The sequence below is a fragment of the Myotis yumanensis genome, unplaced genomic scaffold, assembly GCF_028538775.1.
Source record: "Myotis yumanensis isolate MYYU_CA2020_CCGP unplaced genomic scaffold, mMyoYum1.0.hap1 SCAF_11, whole genome shotgun sequence".
Classification (NCBI taxonomy): Eukaryota; Metazoa; Chordata; class Mammalia; order Chiroptera; family Vespertilionidae; genus Myotis; species Myotis yumanensis.
In genome coordinates this window covers 71,781,425-71,804,938 of record NW_027223762.1, presented here as the reverse complement: position 1 = coordinate 71,804,938, position 23,514 = coordinate 71,781,425, and the positions used below count along the sequence as shown (strand labels likewise).

The 23,514-nt window shown below is 47.5% G+C and overlaps 1 pseudogene; it reads left to right on the top strand.

Annotated features, from left to right (window-relative positions):
- Positions 1–434: 434 nt before the first annotated feature.
- Positions 435–2,097, top strand: LOC139019590 (chaperone Ric-8A pseudogene; annotated as a pseudogene).
- Positions 2,098–23,514: the final 21,417 nt, after the last annotated feature.

The following is a 23,514-nucleotide window of genomic DNA, read 5'->3' as shown; positions in this document are numbered from 1 at the left end:
TGCCTGATCTACTTCTGGGCCCAGGGCTCGGAAAAGCAGACCCTGGTGCACATCTTGGTCCTTTCCATAGGCACCAGGCCCCAGCAGAGGGAGCCACAAACTGTGGAATGCTGACAGCTCCAAACAGTACTCAGGGCCAACCACAAACAGCGTCTGGCATTGTCCTGCACTAGAGATTAGGAGTCGTAGCAGATCTACCTAATACACAGACCCAAAGCCAAACCAGCTGCCAAAATGGGGAGCCAAAAAAACAAGCCCCAAATGAAAGAACAAGAGAATTCTCCAGAAGAAGAGCTAAATGGAGATAAGAAATTTATTAGGCGGGTGGACTGGGGCCCAGAACCGCGGAGCCAGCCCCTCCCGCCTTCCTGGTGCAGGCTGCCAGGTGTGTCACGGAGCCCGGAGCGGTTGTGATGCCGCGGAGATGGGGGGAGGAGGAAGTGGTCATGGAGGCTCTGTGCACATACAAGTACAACCGGGAGAACTCCCAGAGCTTCACGTTCGCTGCTGCCCAACAGGAGGACAGGCAGAGACCGGCGGAGCTGCTGGTTTCGGTCGTGGAGCAGGGCTTGCCCCGCTCCAGCCGGGTCACCTGGCTGCAGAGCATCCGCATCCTGTCCAGGGACTGCAGCTGCCTGGACACCTTCACCAGCTGCCAGAGCCTGCAGGCCCTTGCGTGCTATGCCGGCGTCTCCGAGGGGGCGGCCCCTGGGCCCCTGGACATGGACATGGTACTCGAATCCCGCAAGTGCCTGTGCAACCTTGTGCTCAGCAGCCCCCAGGCTCAGGTGCTGGCAGCAGAGGCCCGCCTGGTGGTGAGGCTCGCCCAGCGTGTGAGGCTGCACAGGGAGAGCAGCTTCCCTCACGAGGTCCAGGTCTTTGACCTGCGCCTCCTGTCCTTGCTCGGAGGTGCACCAGCAGCTGTTCAGGAGCTGCAGGGGGCGCCCGTGCTCACTGATGCCCTGCAGCTGACGCTGGGAGTGATTCCCAACAGAGCCCCCCAGAGCGCCTTCCTCCCTAGCAGGCCGTGCGGGCCATGGCGATCCTCAAGGTGCTCTTCAACATCACTTTCGACTCCATCAGGAGGGAAGCGGACGAGGAAAACCTGCCTTTCCTGGCGCCTGGGGACTCTCCTGTGGCATTGTGTGATGGCAGCTGCTGTTGGGGACGCACGGAGGAGTTCCATGGCCACACAGCGAGCCTCCCGGGAACCTGCCTGTCAAGTGTCTGGGTGTCCTGCTGGCCCTAGAGCCGCGCAAAGGCTCCCTGGAGTTCCTGGGTGTGAACGTGGACGAGATCGGCGCCCTCCTCAGCTTCCTGGAGAAGCGCCGGCACCAGACGCACAGGTTGATGGAGAGCTGGTCCCCGTGCTGAGCGCGCTGACCGAGTGTGCCCGCCTGCACCGCCCCGCCCGGCGGTTCCTGAAGGCCCAGGTGCTGCCCGCTGAGGGACGTGAAGGCCCGGCCGAGGTGGAGGAGCTGCTGTGGAACAAGCTCGTTGGCCTCATGACGCACCTGGACACTGACGTGAAGAGGGTGGCGCGGCATTGCTGTTCGTCTTGTGCTTGGAGAGCTGCCCGCTTCATCAAGTGCACGGGCTATGGAACGCCGCCGGCCTCCTGGCTGCCCGGGACCTCGTGGCAGGGGGCTGGCCCGAGGGCCAGTACTCAGAGGACTCAGACTCGGACACAGAGGAGTACAAGGAGGCCAAGGCCAGCATAAACCCGGAGACCGGGAGGGTGGAGGTGAAGCCGCACAACCCCATGGAGGGCATGACGGAGGAGCAGAAGGAGCAGGAGGCCATGAAGCTGGTGACCATGTTAGACAGGCTCTCCAGGCACTGAGTCATCCAGCCCATGGGGTCAGTCCCCGGGGCCAGCTCACCTCCCTGCAGGATGCTGTGTGCGAGAGCACGGAGGGCCAGCTCCCCTCTGACACAGACTCGGACCGACTGAGGGCGGCTACCCTGCTCCCATCAGAACTGTGCTGCTTCCATCCATATCCTGGGGCCCCTTTCTCTTCACTCCCTACGTTTTGTTCCCGACTCTCTCATCTTTGGGACTGTGAGGCCTTGTCCTGCTGTCACTGTGGCAACTGACTTCCTCAGGGGATGAGGTCTCTCGTGAGCCAGGAGGGCGTGTGCGGCTGCTCCGGAGGGCGAGCCTGCGTTTGGGAAGGGAGCCCAGAGTCAGGCGGTCGGGCAAGTGCTGCCTTTGAAAGGGGGAAAGAACCTGTTAGAACATCACGTACTAATGTCAGAAACACTCACAAAGGCTGTGTGCTGTCTCCGTCCCCATGAGTGCCTCCTGGGTCCTGGCTCAGCTGCCTCTGAGCTGTCTGTCCATGGTGCCCGAGCTCCCACCGGTTCACAGTTGACTCTCCATCGTTCCCACTGGCGTGGCTCATAAACACATGAGGAATCAAAAAAAAAAAAAAAGAAATTTATTAGACTTAGAGTTCAGAATAATGACGGCAAAGATGCTAAACAGCATGAGAAAAGATATAGTAACTATGAAGAATGACATAGCACAAATAAAAAACACAGTAGAAGGAATACACAGCACAATAGGGCAAGCTGAGGATCGGATCAGTGAATTAGAAGACAGGGTAGAAAAAAATCAATCAGAGAACCAAAAAGAAAAAAACACACAATTAAACAACAGGACAGCTTAAGGGAGCTGTGAGACAACATGAAATGTAACAATATTTGCAAATATAGTGCCAGAAGGAGAAGAAAGTGAGCAAAGGATAGAGAACATGTTTAAAGAAATCATGGCAAAAACCTCCCTAACCTGGTGAAGGAAAAAGTCACACAAGTTTCGGAGGCACAGAGAGACCCCAGCAATAAGAACCCAAATAGGCCCACTCCCAGACACATCATAATTAAAATGCCGAAAATTAAAGACAAAGGCAGCAAGAGAAACACAATTTGTTACCTACAAAGGAGCTCCCATAAGGCTGTCAGTTGATTTCTCATCAAAAACTCTACAGGTCAAAAGGGAATGACATGAAGTACTCAAGGTAATGAAAACCAAGGATCTGAAAGCAAGACTACTCTATCCAGCATGGCTATCATCTTATCTAATAAAGAGGGAATATGCAAATTGACCATCACACCATAATGGTCAAGATGGCTGCGCCCACAGCGGAGGCAGGGATTCCGTAACACAAGATGGCTGTGTCCACAGAGGAGGCCGAGTTCCCGTAATGAGCCTTAACAAGCAATTAGCAGAGGCCTGAGGCTGCGTGGCGCTGGGCCAGGGCAGGGGACCTGAGGCTGCGCCCCCCGCCTGGTGGGGCTTGAAGGGGACCTGAGGCCATGCACCCCATCCTGGGCCAGGAGACCTGAGGTCGCGTCCCTCACCCGGCAGGGCTTGAAAGGGGTGGGGCCGGCTGGGTCTGGGTCTCGCATGTTTTCGAGGCACACGTGGGAGGGCGGGGACTTGACTCTGGTTCCTGTGGAGCACCCCAGACTCAGACAGGAGGAAGATTTTCATATACATTTTACTAATTTTCTTTCATCTCTGACACTTCTATTATAGAGAAAGGGCAAATAGCAATATTAACATTTTTCCTCTAATTAATTCCCTTTTAATGAGCATGAATTTCATGCACTGGGACACTAGTTACAAATAAATGGTCAAATAAAGAGCTTCCCAGACAAAAAAGGCTAAAGGAGTTTATTACCACCAAACCAGCACTGCAAGAAACACTAAAGGAACTGCTGTAATGAGAAGAAGAAATATATATAGAGAGAAACATAGGCATAACAAATTAAAATGGCAATAAATAAGTACCTATCAATAATAAGCCTAAATGTAAATGGATTAAATGCTCCAATCAAAAGACATAGAGTAGCTGAATGGATATAAAAACTTGAACCAAATATATGCTGACCCACCTCAGAACAAAAGATTCACACAGGATGAGAGTGAAGGGATGAAAAATATTTTTCTAGGCAAATGGAAATGAAAAAAAAAAAAGGCTGGGGTAGCAACACTCATATCTGACAAAACAGACTTCAAAATGAAGGCCATCATGAGAGACAACAAAGGTCACTACATAATACTAAAGGGATCGATCTAACAAGAGGATATAACCCTAGTAAACATTTATGTACCCAATATAGGAGCACCTAAATATATATATAACTTCTAGAGGACTTTAAGAGAGAGAGCGACAAAAATACAGTTCCGTTAGGGGACTTTAACAACCTACTGACTTCACTGGAGATATCTTTCAAACAAAAAAAATTAATCAGGAAACAGAGAACACACAGGATCAGATGGACTTAATTAATCCTACCAGACCTGAGGCCCTGAACCTAACTGTCCCCTATACCTGGGCTCCTGAGCATTAAAGAGAAAAAACCAACATGATATAGAAAAATGTTAGTTACATGCAAACAAGTGGTTAGAATAAGATGGAACTTGGAGACATTGTAGAAAATAGGTCTACCTTTCATCTAGCACCAATATTCCACCTTTGTGTGGAAATTACTGAAAAATCGGTACAGCGGTCTGGTAGGGTTAACATTTATAGAACATTTCACCTCAAAGCTGCAGAATATACATCCTTCTCAAGTGCACATGGGTCATTCACAAAGATAGACCACATGTTAGGACACACAAAAAGTCTCTACAAGTTTAAGAAGGTTGAAATCAAATTAGGCATCTTCTTAGATCATGAAATTAGATATCAGCTACAGTAAAAACACCCCAAAACATTCAAACACATGGAGGCTAAATAGCATGTTATTAAACACTGAATGGGTTAGCAATGAGATCAAGAAAGACACAAAAAACTTCCTGGAAACAAATGAAAATAAACACACAACAACCCCAAATCTCTGGGACACAGCAAAAGCAGTCCTGAGAGGGGAAGTTCATAGCACTATAGACCTACCTCAAAAAATAAGAAAAATTAATAATAAACTAACCTCCTACAACTTAAATAATTAGAAAGAGAACAACAAGAAAAGCCCAGAGTGGGTAGAAGGAAGGAAAGAACAAAGATTAGAGCAGAAATAAATGCTATAGAGGCTAAAAAAAAAAATAAATAATAATAATAATAGAAAAAAAATCAATGAAACCACAAGCTGGTTCTTTGAAAAGATAAACCATTAGCCAGACTCATCAAGAAACGAAGAGAGGACCCAAATAAATAAAGTTAGAAATGAAAGCAGTGAAGTAACAACTGACACCACAGAAATACAAAGGACTGTAAGAGAATACTGTGAGCAACTATAAGCCAACAAGCTGGACTATATGGATGAAATGGACAAATTCCTAAAAAAAAAAAAAAAAAAAAAAACCACACACCCAATCTTCCAAAATTGAATCAGGAAGAATAAAAAACCCCGAAAAGGTCAGTAACAACTGAGGAAATAGAAGTAGTAATCAAAAATCTCACAGCAAACAAAAACCCTGGTCTGGACAGCTTCACAGGGGAGTTTTACCAAAACTTCAAAGAACAACTAGCACCTATACTCCTCAAACTATTCAATAAAATCCAAGGGGAAGGAACATATCCAAGTTCTTTTGATGAGGCCAGCATCATCCTAATTCCAAAATCAGAGAAAGACACTACAAAGAAAGAGAATTACAGGCCAATAACCCTGATGAACATAGTTGCTAAAATCCTTAACAAAATATTAGCAAATCGGATCTAGCAATATATTAAAAAGATCATACACCATAACCAAGTGGGATTTATTCCAGGGATGCAAGGCTGGTACAATATTCACAAATCAATAAATGTGATACATCACATAAACAAACTGAAAGACAAAAATCACATGATCATATCAATAGACATAGAAAAAGCATTTGACAAAATTCAACACCCATCCTATATAATAAACCCTAATATGCAAATCAACCTAACAGCGGAAAGACTGGTCGCTATGATGCGCACTGACCACCAGGGGTCAGATGCTCAATGCAGGAGCTGCCCCCTGGTGGTCAGTGCGCTCCCACAGAGAAAGTGTCACTCAGCCAGAAGCCAGGCTAATGGCTGGTGAGTGCAGCGGCGGTGGCGGGAGCCTCTCCCTCCTCTGCGGCAGTGCTAAGGACCCGGTGGGGGATGTCCGACTGCTGGCAGAGGCAGGCCTAAGTTGGTAAGTGGACATCCCCTGAGGGGTCCCAGACTGTGAGAGGGCACAGGCCAGGCTGAGGGAACAGCCCCCCCCCCCCCCCCCCCGCCCAGTGCATGAATGTTGTGCACCGGGCCGCTAGTTTTTTTTTTTTAATTACATCTTTATTGTTCAGATTATTACATTGGTTCCTCTTTTTTCCCCACCATAACTCCCCTCCACCCAGTTCCCACCCCACCCTCCTCCCTCACTCCCCACCCATTGTCCTCATCCATAGGTGCACGATTTTTGTCCAGTCTCTTCCCGCATCTCCCACTCCCCTTTCCCCCCCAAGAATAGTCAGACCATTCCCTTTCTATGTCCCTGATTCTATTATAATCACCAGTTCATACTGATCATTAGATTATTTATTCACTTGATTTTTAGATTCACTTGTTGATAGATGTGTATTTGTTGTTCATAATTTGTATCTTTACCTTTTTCTTCTTCTTCCTCTTCTTAAAGGATACCTTTCAGCATTTCATATAATACTGGTTTGGTGGTGATGAACTCCTTTAGCTTTTTCTTATCTGTGAAGCTCTTTATCTGACCTTTAATTCTGAATGATAGCTTTGCTGGATAAAGTAATCTAGGTTGTAGGTTCTTGGTATTCATCACTTTGAATATTTCTTGCCACTCCCTTCTGGCCTGCAAAGTTTCTGTTGAGAAATCAGCTGAGAGTCATATGGGTACTCCCTTGTAGGTGACTGACTTTCTTTCTCTTGCTGCTTTTAGGATTCTCTCTTTCTCTTTTGCTCTTGGCATTTTAATTATAATATGTCTTGGTGTGGTCCTCTTTGGATTCCTTTTGTTTGGGGTTCTTTGCGCTTCCTGGACTTGGAAGTCTATTTCTTTCACCAGGTAGGGGAAGTTTTCTGTCATTATTTCTTCAAATAGGTTTTCAATATCTTGCTCTCTCTCTTCTTCTGGCACCCCTATAATTTGGATATTGGTACGTTTGACGCTGTCCCAGAGGCTCCTTACCCTATCTTCATATTTTTGGATTCTTTTTTCATTTTGCTTTTCCGGTTGGGTGTTTTTTGCTTCTTCATATTTCAAATCTTTGACTTAATTCTTGCGATCCTCTGGTCTGCTGTTGGGAGTCTGTATAATATTCTTTATTTCAGTCAGTGTATGCTTAATTTCTAGTTGGTCCTTTATCATAACATCGAGGGTCTCACTAGATTTCTTGAGGATCTCACTACATTTATTGGCGGTTTCTAGAAAATTCTTGAAAAACCTAAAAGGTGGTTTTGAACTCTATATCGAGTAGTTTGCTTTCCTCCATTTCTGTCATTTGTGTCCTGTTTCTTTGTCTCGGCATTTTTTATGCTTCGCTGTGTCAATAGAGTGGCTTTCTGTGCTAAGTGTCCCAATTACCTGAGGTAGACACTCTTGGTGCACCCCCTTGTGGGCTTTGTGCACAGTCTTGTTGTAGTTAAGCCTTGATTGTTATAGGTAAAACTGGGAGGATTTGACCTCCAGGCCAATTGGCTGTAAGAATCAGCTGTGTCTACGGTGGGAGAACTTCTGTGCTGAAGATACCCTTATGGGGCAAGACTTGCTTCAGTGGGGCTTTGGTGCTCACTGAGTCTGCCCCCTGAGTGTGTCCCTTATAGATCTGAGGAGTTGTAATGGGATGGTCCCACTCTGACCACTGGGTACACTGGCTCTTGGATCTAAGGAGGTGCTAATCTAGCCTTTTCCTGAGGCTACCCAGCAGAAGCCAGCTGTAAAGCAATGCAAGTTGCCCTGGGGCTTTGGGGCAGCTGCAGTTTATTAAGTTATTTTCAGATTACAAAGGGCTGGGCCTTTCATATGCAAAAGCCTCTGTACTGGGCTTGGGTGGGGCGGGGTCGCAGGGGATCAACAGGGTGGGCTGAGCGAGTGAGCAGTATGGCTGCTCTCAGTCCTGCCTTCAGAGGTCCTGGCAATCGCCGCGAGTGCCTCCGAGAGAAAGCTGCCCTCGAGTTCCGACTGATGCCAGACAGTCCCGTTTCTCCTGTATGAGTCTGGGTCCCCAGAGACTCGCCCGGAACTGGAGCTCAGAGCCTGAGACTCCCTCCCGATTGAAAAAGACAATCGTGTCCTCAGCTGCCAGCCCTCTCTGCATGCATCTCCGCACCTTTGTATTTACTTCAGCACCACACCTCCTCTGAGTCTCACTATGCTTTTCTCTTTCCTTCTAGTTGTAGAAATTCCACTCAGCCAGCCTTCCTGTGGTTCTGGATGATGTCCGTTCTGTCTTTTAGTTGTATTTTTGAAGTGGTTGTGCGAGGCAGCAATCTCCGGTGTTTACCTATGCCGCCATCTTGGTTTCTCAGGGAGCCGCTAGTTTTTGATAAAAGCTCTCAGCAAAGTGGGAACAGAGGGATCATATCTCAACATAATGAAGGCCTTATATGACAAACCTACAGCGAACATCATACTCAATGGGCAAAAACTAAAACCATTTCCCCTAAGAACAGGAACAAGACAGGGATGTCTGCTTTCATCACTCTTATTCAACACTTATTCAACATCAGTGGACCTCCACACCGCCTCAGCCTGGCCTTACCCACCAGCTCACCGTGCTCCAGCCCGCTGTACGCATCAGTCCTGCACAGCACTGATATCGAGTGCGAAGTGGCAGGTGGCTGGGGAGGAGCCTGAGCCTGGGCTGGGCGAGGCACCGCTCCTGCGCATCCCGAGCCTGCTGAGCCTGCCACCACAGCTGCTCCGTGCGCAGGGGGAGTGTCCACGGGAGAAGCTCACGCTACCACAGCAGCGCTCGCCAGTCATGAGCCTGGTGTCTGGTGCCCTTTTGTCAGCTGAACTGCGCTCCCGTTGTGGGGGTGCACTGACCACCAGGGGCAGCTCCTGTGTTGAGCGCCTGCCCTCTGGTGGTCAGTGTGCATCATAGCTACCGGCTGGTCATCTGGTTGTCCAGTCGTCCGGTTGCTTAGATGTTTATACATATAGATAGCACTGGAAGTCCTAGCCACAGTGATCAGAAAAGAAGAAGAAATAAAAGGCATCCACATTTGAAAGGAGGTAGTAAACTGCCATTGTTTGCAGATGACATGATATTGTACATAGAAAACCCTATAGATTCTACAAAAAAAACTAATAGATTTAATAAATGAATTTGGCAATGTAGAAAGATACAAAATTAACACCCAGAAACCGATTACAAATTCTCAGAAAGAGACACTAAACAAACAATCCCATTTACCACGATAACAAAAAAATTAAGCTACTTAGGAATAAATTTAACCAAGGAGGTAACTCAGAAAACTACAGGACTTTGAAAAAATAGAGGAAGATATAAACAAGGGTATACTGTGTTCATGGATTGGTAGAATCAACATCATTAAAATGTTCATACTACTCAAAGCCAGCTACAGATTCAATGCAATCCCCATTAAAATACCAACAGCATATTTCACAGATCTAGAACAAATACTCCAAAAATTCATATGGAGCCAAAAAAGACTCCTAATGAATGGAGAATCACCAACCAATGCAAAAAAAGACCGGAGGCCTCCTCTGGCTGCCCCTGTTCCCGAAGGACAGGCCACCTGTTGTGACCACAAGGAGTGCCAACACCTGCCCTTCTCTGGGCCAACCCCCCTCACCTCAGCCTGTAAGTGAGATTGCACATTAACTACTGTAAGGAGGGGAGCACACTGGGAAATGTGAACATGAGAACACTGATGAGAATAAACTAAACGCCTTTGTAACAACAGTAACAACAACAAAAAGACCCAAAGAGCCGCAGCAATCTTGAGAAAGAAGAACAAAGTTGGAGGGATCACAATTCCAGATATCAAGCTATATTACCAAGCCACTGTAATCAAAACAGCCTGATACTAGCACAAGAACAGACATATAGATCAATGGAACAGAACAGAGATTCCAGAAATCGATTCAAGCCATTATGCTCAATTAATATTTGACAAAGGAGGCAAGAACATACAAATGACAAGTGCTGGCGAGGATGTGGAGAAAAGGGAACCCTAGTACACTGCTGGTGGGAATGCAGACTTGCGGCCATTATGGAAAACAGTGTGGAGTTTCCAAAAAAATTAAATATGGAACTGCTATTTGACCCAGTGATACCACTTTTAGGAATATAACCTAAGAAACCCGAAACACCAATCAGAAAGAATGTATGAACTCCTATGTTCATAGCAGCACAATTTACCATAGGTAAGATCTGGAAACAGCCCAAATGCCCATCAATAGATGAGTGGATAAAAAAGCTGTGGTACATTTGTACCATGGAATACTATGCAGCTGTAAAAAAGAAGAATCTCTTACCCTTTGAGACAGCATAGAGGGACCTGGAGAGTATTATGCTAAGCAAAATAAGCCAGTCAGAGAAATACAAGTATCACATGATCTCACTCATATGTGGAATCTAATGAACAAAATAAACTGATGAACTTATCTATAATAATAAAAGCGTAATATGCAAATCAACCGAATGGCTGAACAGTGGAATGACCGTCTGGATGACCATGCTGTGACACCTACTGGCACCAGGCCAACCAAGGTGGGTGCAATGCGATTGGTCGGGGGCCCAGCCATCGCCCCATGATCACCCTGCAGAGGGAGGCCCAGTCCACCGGCTGGCAGGGCGATCGATCAGTCGAGGGGCTCCATGATCGCCCCAAAGAAGGAGGCCCAGGCTATCCCACAGTGGTGCTGTGGTGGGTGGGTGGGGCCTCCACAGGGCCTCCCTCTGCGGGGGTGATCCATCACGAAGCCAGGGCCCTCCCTCTGTGGGTCCATCCATCATGGGGCTCCCAGGCTGTGAGAGGGCACAGGCCGGGCTGAGGGACCCTTTCCCCCTGAGTGCACAAATTTCATGCACCGGGCCTCTAGTTTATTGATGGTAGCCATTCTGTCAGGTGTGAGGTGATACCTCCTTGTCATTTTAATTTGCATATCTCTGATGACCAGTGAGTTTGAGCATTTTTTCATATGTTTCTTGGCCACTTGTATGTGTGCTTAATGAAGTGTTTGTTTAGGTCCTTTGCCATTTTGTAATTGGGTTGTTTGTCTTTTTGTTCAGTTGTAGGAGTTCCCTATTTATTTTGGATATTAACCCTTTATCAGATGTATCATTGCCAAGATGTTCTCCCTTTTCGTTTTGATGATGGTTTCTTTTGCTGTGTAGAAGCTTTTTATTTTGATGTAGCCCCATTTGTTTATTTTCTCCTTAGATTCCTTTGTCCTAGGAGATGTATCCATAAACATATTGCTATGAGAGATGTCTGAGATTTTGCTGCCTATGGTTTCTTCTAGGATTTTTATGGTTTCACAGCTTACATTTAAGTCTTTTGTCCATCTTGAGTTTATTCTTTTTAAAAAATTCTTTATTGTTTAAAGTATTATATATGTCTCCCTCTCCCTCCATTGTCGAGTTTATTCTTGTGTATGGTGTAAATGGGTGGTCTAGTTTCATTTTTTTTTTTTTTTTTGCATCTATCTGGTCCAATTTTCCCAACACCTGCTATTTGCAAAAAGTGCAATATTTACAAAACACAATAAAATGAGGTATGCCTTAATACTTAAAACTACTGAATTGTACACTTTTAAACAGTTAAAATTGTGAATTTCATAGCAAAAACATGAGAGAATGCAGTCAGAAGAATGTCTACTGAACCTTCTGTTCTTGCATCAGGTTCTTCCCCCTTGAGAGTTGAGTGGCTTGTTGAACTGTAGCAATGTGGGCAGGTTAGATCTGCCAGCTCTAATGCAGGCAGTTGCCAGGTACAAAGTGACTGTTAGTCCTTGCAATGGAGCCTGAAGCCTAGACCTTAGAAGCAGGTTTGAAAAAACATCGAAGGAGAAACTTCCAAATGAATAGGTGACCTGTTGACCAATAACGAGAGGGTGGTAAGGCAGTAGGTATGCAGCTCCCCCTTGGCCTCCACATCTCCATGGTGTACAGTCATCTACAGTCACCTACTCTGGGCCCAGGCACCTTGTTTTTCTACAGTTTATTAATCCAGGGCAATGGCTATGTTGGGAATATTTGTTCATAAGGTTGGTGATGGCATCGATCCTAATTTAGCCATGGTGGGGGACTGATTCCTTATAATTTATGTGTTGGTATAGCATTTGTAATGAACGATCAAAAACTGCTAGTTTTTTGGCAAACTTAAAGCCAGTTTTATTTGATAAAGAAGAGGCTCTTCTTCCTCCTGAATTTTATTATTGTTCTGACTTTCCTCCCGTGTCATGTGTCAACTGATGATCATTGGCACCAATTCAACACCAACAGGAATCCCACTTTGGGGTGTAGTGAAGAAGGAAACTTTATTCAGTGCAAAACAGCTCAATTGTGAAAAGCGCTGCTGTGAAAAGGCTGTGAAAACAGCACGGCTGTGAGGCAGCCCAGGGGCCAGGCTAGACAGCTCTGCTCCTTGCTGGTCTGTCCGCTGGCACTGCTCGGGTCTGCGCTTTCTGTGCCAGTCTCCTCTGGCCTTTGCTGCTCTGCTCTGCTCTGCTGCACGAGGGAGACGTCCTCGGTGTTGGGGCTCAGCACAGCTGGGGTCCATGTCGCTTCCAGGCCTCTGTGGAAAGGGAAAGTACAGGCAGTCCCCAGGTTACGTCGGAGATCCGTTCCTACGGCGCGACGTAACTCGATTTTCACCATAAGTCAGAACCCACCTACATAAGCACCTACGTCACTCACATGGAGCACATACACAGCGGTAATGAAGTGAAACAGTACAAAAAAATTAAAAGAAAGATAACAATTCCTGACCTTTACTTGTGGTAAATCCTATATAATAAAAGGCTAATATGCAAATAGACTGAATGGCGGAACAACCTAACAACTGGTCACTTTGATGTGCACTGACCACCAGGGGGCGCGTGTGGAACATGCCGGGCGTGGGCCGCAGCGGGATGGTGGAGCAGGTGATTGGGGGTGCCAGTCCAAGGCCGGGCGCCGGGCGCTGTCATTGGGGCGAGCCTCTGGTGGTTACTGAAAATTCTTTGTTCCTGCTTGTTGTGGTCCCGCCCTGCACCAGCCCCGCTTGCACCTGCTGCTGGCCCCAATTGCTCGGCACTGTCAGCGGGTGCAAGCGGCAGCTGCCAGTCCCGAATGCCCCTGAGGGCTTCTCCACCTCCCTCTGCTCCTGAGGGGTGGTTGGGGCAGCAGCCACCGCTTGCACCCACTGCTGGCACCAGCCCCAATAGCTCCGCATTGTCAGCGGGTGAGTGGGGCCCGTCGCTGTCAGCACATGGGAGTGGTGGGGGCTGGGCTGCAGGCAGACAGGGGACCAGGGGACTGTGGCAGGGGGGGCCGGGCGGGGGCATGGAGGATGGGCCGAGACCCGCCCCTGTGCCCACTGCAGCCTCGAGGCCCACAGTTCCTTTAAAGGTGCACGAATTTGTGCACTGGGCCCCTAGTAAGTAATCAAAAACATAAAGCACATATGTGCATACGACAAAATGACAGAACTTTTTTTAAAAAAAATAAATACTGTAAATGGGAGATGGCGAAGTAACCACTAAAAGAAGTAAGTCGAGGCTGAGTAACCTGAGGACTGCCTGTACAAGCCCAGAGCCAGAGGAGAGCTGGCCTATATAGACAGAAGTTCCCACCCCGGGTGTCTAATTGGTCTGTCCTCCTGCAAACGAAGGCTCAAAATCCTTGCAGTTTGATTGATCCAATAAGCACTTTCCTGATTGGCTAGAATGGAGCTGTTCTGATTGGTTAATGAAGATGAGGATAGCTGTGCAGCTCTAGTTGGATGGGGAAAGCCTCCGTCCTTTTGGTTGGAGTAGGTTCCAGGACGCCTTTTGTAAGGGCTGGCTCGGGTGGCAGCAGCCCTGCAGGCGGGCGGGTCGGTGCAGGCCTCCCCTGAAGGCCAGGCTGTGTGAGAGGCCCCTGGCTGGTGAGCCCAGTCAGCCTCCAGGAGCCCTTCTCACTGACAGGCAGCAGGGCTAGGACTAAGGAAACATGATTGGGGCCATGAAAAGTCAGTGGTGGGCTGGCCTAGTGAATGCTGGGTAGTGTGTAGGAAGCACAGTTTGTTTTTTTGTTTTTTTCTCATTGATGATTGTACTAGACTGACCCCTGGTGGCCACTCTGCTGTGTCTGACACAGACACACAGTGCGTTCCTAGGGCCATTTTTACCCCTGCCCTGTCCATTGTTATAAACGAGTTCCTGCCACTTCTCAAATACAATTTTCATTCTATAAAATGTACAGTTTCATAGCACTGTAAAGTCCAATTTTATTTTCTATGAACAGCTTTATAAAAAATTTCTCATAGATTCCTGCTGCCTCCTCCCCAGGAGCCCACGAGAACGCGCTGATCCTTGTTAGGTTTGAGGGATGCGTCTCTGAATGCATTTTGAAAGGAAGTATTACAGTGACTCCACATTTCCTATTTAGCCTCTTCCTTCCTCTCTTTCTAAAAAATCAATAAAAACATTTTTAAAAGTGGGGGGCTAGAAGGGCATGTGCCCTAGCCTGCCTTTGGGGAGAAGGGAGAGGGAGATGGGGGCGGGCGGAGGTGGGAGGCACTGTTCCCCAGGGGACACTTATGGGGCAGGCTCCAGGGGATCCTAGCGGTGGGGTGGATGTCAAGGGCTCAGGCTGCAGATGTCAGTGGTGGCAGCAAAGGCGTGCCTGTGAGCACACATTCAGAAGTGGGAAGGTGGCTTAGGGCAAAAGACTTGTTTCAGAAGGATGCTGAGGGCAAGAGAGCTTGCAGCCCCACCTGACTGACTGGAGAAGGGGCGGGTTTGTGGGCATAGAGGTCCCATGCAGCCTCCTCTCTCCTGAGAAAAGGGGGTCTGGCCAGGAGGGAGAGGCCACAGCAGACACTTTACCCGAGCGCAGTCCCTCAAGGAACGTGCCCCTGGGCTTGCTCCGCAGGGTGCGCCCTCACGCGGCTGCAGCAAAGGGCACACCCCTGGTGTGGTTCGGGGTGGGCTAGTGGAGGGGTCAGGGGCCAAGCCAGGTGGCAAGGAGCTCAGGGCGCCCCATGTCGGTGGCCGCATCCCTTCGGCCAATATTGGTTTGATTCCCTGGGAAGTTTGCATTTTCAAAGGCTTAACATTTGAAATGCCCTTGGAATCATTTACCACAGTGACCGATAAGAATAAGAAGTGTTGCCATTTATTTTTTAAAATTTCTTTATTGAGATATAACTGGTATATAACATCCTGTTAATTTCAGGTGCACAACAGCATGGATTGGTATTTGTATATATTGGGAAGTGACCACCACAGTAAGTCTAGTTAACATCCAGCGCTGCACATACTTACAAAATTTTTCCCCTTATGATGAGAAATTAAAAAAAAAAATCTATACCCAAGGATGTTTTTATTGATATTTTTAGAGAAAGAGGGAGAGAGAAAGGTCGATGTGAGAGAGGTGGTTGTCTTGATTGGTTGTCTCCTGCACATGCCCTGACCAGGGCTGGGGACCAAACCTGCAACTCAGGTATATGCCCTTGACTGGGAATTGAACCCAAGACCCTTCAGTGTGCAGGCCGACACTCTAACCACTGAGCACACCACCCAGGGCTCTGCCTTCTTGATGGATTGTTCCCTTTACTATTACGGCTGCCAGGCTGTTTTGTTTGATATAAGTATGGCAACACTTTCTTTTGGTCACCATTTGCTTGGATTATCTTATTCTCCCCTTCACTTTGAGCCTGTTTGTCTTTGCAGCTGAGATAGGTCTCCTAAAGGCAGCATAGAGTTGGGTCTTGTGTTTAAGTCCATCCATTTATTGGTGGAGCATGTTGGTACATTCATTACATAGTCTGTGCCTTTTGGTGAGTTCATTCTATTTACATTGAGGGTAATATTGATATATTGAGGGCTTACTACTATCATTTTATCTTTTGTTTTCTGTTTTCTCTGTCCATTATTTCTTTTCCCTTGTGTTTTTGTCTGCTATTTTATTTATTTAAAAAATATTTGTATTGATTTCAGAGAGGAAGGGAGAGGGAGAAACATCAATGATGAGAGAGAGTCATTGATCAAATTGATCAGCTGCCCCCCTGCATGCCCCACACTGGGGATTGAGCCTGCAACCCAGGCATGTGTCCTAACTGGGAATCGAACCATGATCTCCTGGTTCCTAGGTCAATGCTCAACCCCTGAGCCATGCCGGCCAGGCTTCTGTGAAATATTTTAACGCCATTTGTTAGTGGATCATGTTGTTACTTGCATAGTTAGTAGGAGTTTCTTTTAGTAGTTATGTAATAGATTAATACGTGTATTACCTACTAAAAATACTTTTCACACTTTGAAAAAATACATAGGTAAGCCTAGAGTGTGGAATGCTGGTATCTTCTGTGAAATATGATAATATGATGCCATTTACTTGGAGCATGGTGGTACATTCATTACATAGTTAGTAGGAGTTTCATTTTGTAGTCTGTGCCAAAAACATTTTACCAAAATCCCAATTGGTACGCATTAATTCTAATAGTGTTCAAATACTTCCCTTCAGTATTACAGATTGCGCAGCTAATTGAAACACTAAAACTATACTAATCTAGAGAGAATTTGCTAGTAGCGTTACAAATGCATTGATTATACATTATGTCATAGAGTAATAATACGTGCATTATCGACTGGGAACACATTTCACTCTGAAGGAACACACAGGTAAACCTATTTATTGGTGGAGCATGTTGGTACATTCATTACCTAGTTAGTAAAAGTTTAATTTAGTAGTAAGAGTCCGTGCTCAAAACCATTTGACAAAATCCCACTAGGTATGAATTAATTTACAAATGTATTGACTATACATTATGTTGTTGTTAATCCTCACCCAAGGATATTTTTTCATTGATTTTCAGAGAGAGTGGAAGGGACGGGGAGAGAGAGAGAGAGAGAAATATCGATGTGAGAGAGGCACATCGATCAGTTGCCTCCTGCACACGCCCCAAATAGGGCTGGGGTTTGAGCCTGCAACCAAGGTACGTGCCCTTGACTGGAACCAAATCCAGGACCCTTCAGCCCACAGGCAGTGCTCTATCCACTGAGCCAAGCTGGCTAGGGCTGATTATACATTATGTAACAGACTAATACAAGCATTAACTGCTGGGTACATGCTTCACTCTTTGAAGGGATACACAGGTGAACCTAGTGTGTGGAATGCTGGTATCTTCTGTGAAATAGTATAATACTAGAGGCCTGGTGCACGAAATTCCTGCACTGGTGGTGTCCCTAGGCCTGGCGGGCGATCAGGCCAATCAGATCCAGGCTGATCAGGGCCTGAAGGCCCCAGTGGGTCGGGAGAGGAGGTGACGGTCGCAGGGCTAGGTGTGGAAGGAATAGATGCCAAACACCAATGCTGCCCTCGGTGCCCCACCCCTTCAGGCCCCCCCCACCCCCTTCCCTTGGTGCTGCGCTGCCACCAGGGGCCTGCTGGCTGGGGGAGGGTTGGGGGGAGGGGCCAGGGGAGGTTTTGATCCCCAGTTTGGAACGTGCAGGAGGCAGCCAATCAATGATTCTCTATCATCATTGATGTTTCTATCTCTATTTCCCTCTCCGAAATCAATCAAATATATATTTTTAAAATGCAAGGTTTTTAGAGGAAGAGAGGTAGGGCAAGGGAGCTATTGGCGGGGCATTTTCGATCTTGCTGACGTTTCAGATAGGATAACTTAAGGTGGTCCTCAGGGGGTGACAGGTGAGGAGTGGCAGTGGGTGGAGCAGGGCACTACGCTGAGGAATGGGCTGTAATGACTGGGAACGGCTGGGACAGTGGCACTGAGCGTGTGTTGAGGCCATCGCTGGGATCATTCATCTCCAAGGGGTTTTTATTCTGGACGGGAGGAGAAACATGGAGATCAGCGGGCCTTTCTTAGTCTAGAAGGTGAGGGGGGCGGCAGGGGTGGGCTGCCCTGCTTCCCTACAAATGTAAACACACAGTGTAACTGCACACGGACGTCAGTCAGCGGTCAAATCAATGCCCAGCCAGCCCTGGTGGCTGTGTCCTGCCACTCTCTGGCTGTGCTGCGGTGCTATTGGCCAGGGAGGCTGAAGCCATGCCCCCAAGCGCACATAGTATACAAAGGGGCGGGCAGGAAGCCAGAAGCTGGAATTCAGAGCTGAGGCTGCCCAGCAGTGCTGTGTCCACCATGGAGCTGGACAGAGAGCAGCTGTCAGTGTGACCGGCTTTGGAGTTGGAGGGGTTGTGCTTCCTGCATGTCACCAGTGAGTACCTGTGAGCCAGCCAGGCTGGGCAGGGCCTGGGGAGGCCTTTCCCTCCTGGAGGAGCTGTTCTTCCCAGGGTGGCAGCGTTGGCTGCTTCCCCCTCCCCCCCCCCCCCCATTTATTTATTTTATTGGAAAGCAAGCTCTGGGCTTGTGGTTCCTGGGATCCCTGGGCCATAGCGTGTGCTTCCAGGCCTCACTGTGCTGCTTCTCCCTCTTCCTGCGTTGAGGGTCTGGCCCCTGGTGGTCAATGTGCATCAGAGCAGCTGGTTGACCAGTCGTTCTGGTCGTTCTGCTGTAATGGTTGCTGGGCTTTTATTATATAGGATAGGATAATGCCATTTACTGTGGGAGCATGTTGAGTAGTCAATACAGAGGTAGTAGGAGTTTCTGTTAGTAGTCGTAGTTTGTGCTAAAAACAGTTTGCCAAATTCCTCTTGGTACCAATTACTTCAAAGAGTGTTCCAACACTTCACCACAGGTATTACAGCATGTGCAGCTAATTGAAACACAAACTACAGGTGTTGACAGAGTTTGCTAGTAGTGCTTACAAATGTATTGGTTATACGTTATATAATCGACTAACACATAAATTACCTACAGGGAATTCCTTTCACTCTCCGAGGGAATACAAATGTAAACCTACTGTGTGGTATCTTCTCTGAAATATTATAAGTCCTTTTACTGTGGAGCATGTTGGTAATTAATTACTTAGTTATAGAGAGTTTAATTTTGTAGCTTTTATTCTATGCTAAAAAGTTTGCCAAAACGCTTGTTGGTAAAAATTATAAGTGTTCAAACACTTCACTACAGGTATTACAGAATGCACAGCAAATTGAAACTAGACTATTCTAGACCAGAGTTTGCTAGTAGTGTTTACAAATGTATTGATTTTATGTAATGTCAGCGACGAATACATGCATTACCTACCGGGAACATGCTTCTCTTTCTAGGAACACACAGGTGAAGCTAGTGTGTGGAATGCTATCTTCTGTGAAATATCTATATGTATAAAACCCTAATATGCAAATAGACCAAAGAGTGGAACAACTGAACAACCGAACAACCAGTTGCCATGACATGCGCTGACCACCAAGAGGCATGCACGGAACACGGAGGGCATCAGCAGCAGGTGGCAGAGCACGGAACATGGGTGTTGGCCGTGGCGGATGGTGGAGCAGGTGAGTGGGGGCACCAGACCAAGGTGGGGTGCTGGTCACAGTCATTGGGACGAGCCTCGTGGTTACTGAAAATTTTTTGCTCCCACATGCTCTGGTCCCGCCCTGTGCTCACACCTGCTGCCGGCGCCGGCCCCACTCACATCGCTGCCGGCACCCGGCTCTGGCCCGGATCGCTTGGCGCCATCAGTGGGTGTGAGTGGTGGCTGCCAGCCCCAATCGCCCCTCAGGGCTTCTCCACCTCCCCCTGCTCCTGAGGGGTGTTCGGGGCCAGCAGCCGCCTCTCGCACCCACTGCTGGCGATGGCCCTGCTTGCACCCACTGCCAGTGCCTGGCGCCAGTCCTGATCGCTTGGCGCTGTCAGCGAGTGCAAGAGGTGGCTGCAGGCCCCAATCGCCCCTGAGGGCTCTCCACCTCCCCCTGCTCACACCCGCTACTGGCACTGGCTCCAATTGGTCCACGCTGTCAGCGGGTGAGAGTGGGGCTGGCGCCGTTGGAGCGTGGGAGCAGTGGCAATGGGAGTGGGGTAGTAGGCAGTCAGGGGACCGTGGTGGGAGGGGCCGGGTGGGGGCATGGAGGATGGGCGGAGACCCGCTCCTGTGCCCACCGCAGCCTCACGGCCCACAGTTCCTTTCAAGGTGCACAAATTCATGCACTGGGCCCCTAGTTACAATATAATGGTATTTATTGGTGCAGCACTTTGCTACATTCATTACATAGTTGGTAGGGGTTTCCCTTTGTAGGTATTCTCTGTGCCATAGAAAGTTTTCCAAAATCTCAGTAGGTATGAACTTATTCTAAGAGTGTTCAAGCACTTCACTACCGGTCTTACAGAAGGCACAGGCAATTGAAACTCTAAATTTAGACAAATCTATGTAGAGTTTCCTAGTAGCATTTATAAATATATTGATTGCATGTTCTCATAGACTAATACATGAATTAACTACTGGGAATTCGTTTTACTCTTTGAAGGAAAACACTGGTAAACCTAGTGTGTGGAATGTGGGTATCTCTGGAAAATAAAATGTAATGCCACTTATTGAAGGAGCACGTTGGAACATTTGTTACCTTTTTAGTGGTATTATCATTTGGTAGTTATAGCCCGGTCTAAAAGCAGATGTCAAGAATTGTGCTTGGTATGAACTGTGTAAGAGTTCAAACACTTCACTGCGGCATTACAGGAGCAGGTAACTGAGACACAATCTAGACAGATGTAGCCAGTTTGCTAGTAGTGTTTACAAATATATTATTTCTATATTATGTCATAGACTAACACATGAATCCCCTAGTGGGAATTCATTTCATTCTTTGAAGGAATGTAAACCTTGTGTGTGGAATGCTGGTTATGTTCTGTGAAATATTATAATACAACTAGAGGCCCGGCCCACAAAAATTCGTGCACTCCCTCAGCCCGGCCTGTGCCCTCTGTCCAGGAGCCCTCAGGGGATGTCTGACTGATGGCTTAGGCCCGCTCCCCGAGGAGAGCAGGCCTAAGCCACAGTCAGGCCTCCCTCTGCGGGAGGCGGCCAGTGGGCTGATCAGGGGAGGCGCTGGCCGGTGAGTGGCCGGCCCTGCCCCCCATCGTCCCATAGCTGCAGGTGGCCTCCCTCTGCAGGAGGCAATCAGGCAGGCCGATCAGGGGCCCCGCCTCCCCGATTGCCCCTCCACTGCTGCTGGTCGCCGCCCCCCCCCCCCCCCCCCTCCCGATCACCGTCCCCTCCCTCTGCTCACTGGCATGTGCCTTGGCTGGCCTGTTGCTGCCTGCTTGCCAGCTCCCCCCCTCCCCCCCCAAACCAGTTGTTCTGCTGTTCGGTCAATTTGCATATTACGCTTTTATTATATAGGATGCCATTTATAAGGGTAGCAGGTTGGAACATTCAATACAGAGTTAGTTGTTACAATTTGTGCTGTAAACAGTTTGCCAAAATCCCTCTTGGTAGAATTATTTCTGCATATCAGAATATGTAGATAATTGAAACACTAAAATAAGACCGGTCTAGCCAGAGTTTGCTAGTAATGATTACAAATGTATTGACTATACAATATGTAATAGACTAATTCATGCATCACATGCTGGGAACACGATTCACTCTTTGAAGGAACACACAGGTAAACCTTGTGTGTGGAATGCTGGTTTCTTCTGTGAAATATAACATAAGCCGTTTACTAAGGAGCTCATTGGAACATTCAATAAAGAGGGAATAGGAGTCCCATTTAGTAGTTATAATTTGTGCTACAAAGTTTGCCAAAATCACTCTTGGTATGAATTGCTTCTAAGAATGTTCCAACACTTCACTACAATAATTACAGAATACACAGCTAATTGAAACACTAAAAGTGGACAGATCTAGACAGTTTGGTCGTAGCATTTAAAATATACTGATTTTATGATCTGTCATAAAAAGGGTTGAGAGTTGCCAATAACTTGGTGACAAAAATGAATCTCTCTTCATTTGATGCATTTTAACTAAGTCATTTTACATGAAAAACCCAGATTATAATTTTGCTTCTTTGGTACATTATTTATGTAATTTTTTCAATGAAAAAATTTTAAGGGATCCATTAAAATACCATTATTTGTATGCATATAGGCATATAAAGATGTAAAAAAATAAAATGATTGAGTTTTTAACTATAGCTTTAAAGTATAAAATTTTCAGTATAAATACTATATATAGCACTACATTTATTAAGATGAATGGTAACAACTTTTAAAAATCAATTGAGCCCTGGCTGGTTTGGCTCAGTGGATAGAGCATTGGCCTGTGGACTGAAAGGTCCCAGGTTTGATTCCAGTCAATGGCATGTGGTTGCGGGCACATCCCCAGTAGGAGGTGTGCAGGAGGCGGCTGATCGATGTTTCTCTCTCATCAATGTTTCTTTTTATTTATTTTTTATTTTTGCTAAAAGTATTACAAAGGGTATTGCATATGTGTCCTTCCCCCCCCCCCCCCGCCCTTGACAATCCCCTGCCCTCCCTTACCCCCCAGTGTCTTATGTCCATTAGTTATGCTTATATGCATGCATACAAGTCCTTCGGTTTATCTCTTACCCCCCTCCCTCCTGCCCCTCATCGATGTTTCTAACTCTCTCTCTCCCTTCCGCTCTGTAAAAAATCAATAAATTTAAAAAATCAATTGAAAATCACGTTGTCTATTATCTTGTGCATATTCCTGAATGTCTCTATAGTTAGTAGAGATTATGTAATTAGTATAACTATCTACATTAATAACCTGTAATAAAAAACATACCTTTTCCTTCAGACCTGTGACTTCCAGACAGAAATATAAAGTGTTATTATTTTCCTAGAGGCCCGGTGCACAAAAATTTGTGCACTCGGGGGGGTCCCTCAGCCCGGCCTGTGCCCTCTCACAGTCTGGGACCCCTCGAAGGATGTCCACCTGCTGGCTTAGGCCCGCTCCCTGGGGGATCGGGCCTAAGCTGGCAGTCAGACATCCCTCTGGCAGCCCGGCAGCCCTTGGGGGATGTCCCCTTACCAGCAGGGAGCATACCTAAGCTGCAGTCGGACATCCTTAGCGCTGCTGAGGGGGCGGGAGAGGCTCCCGCCACCACCGTTGTGCTGGCAGCCATCAGCCTGGCTTGTGGCTGAGCAGAGCTCCCCCTGTGGGAGCGCACTGACCACCAGGGGACAGCTCCTGCATTGAGCATCTGCCCCCTGGTGGTCAGTGTGTGTCATAGTGACCAGTCATTCCCAGTTGTTCTGCTGTTAGGGTCAGTTTGCATATTACCCTTTTATTATATAGGATAGAGGCCTGGTGCACGGGTGGGGGCCGGCTGGTTTGCCCTGAAGGGTGTCCCGGATCAGGGTAGTGGTCCCACTGGGGTGCCTGGCCAGCCTGGGTGAGGGGCTGATGGCTGTTTGCAGCTGGTCACACTCCCTTCAGGGTGGGGGTCCCCACTGGGATGCCTGGCCAGCCTGGGTGAGGGGCTGATGGCTGTTTTCAGGCTGGCCACACCCCCTTTAGGGTGAGGGGTCCCCACTGGGGTGCCTG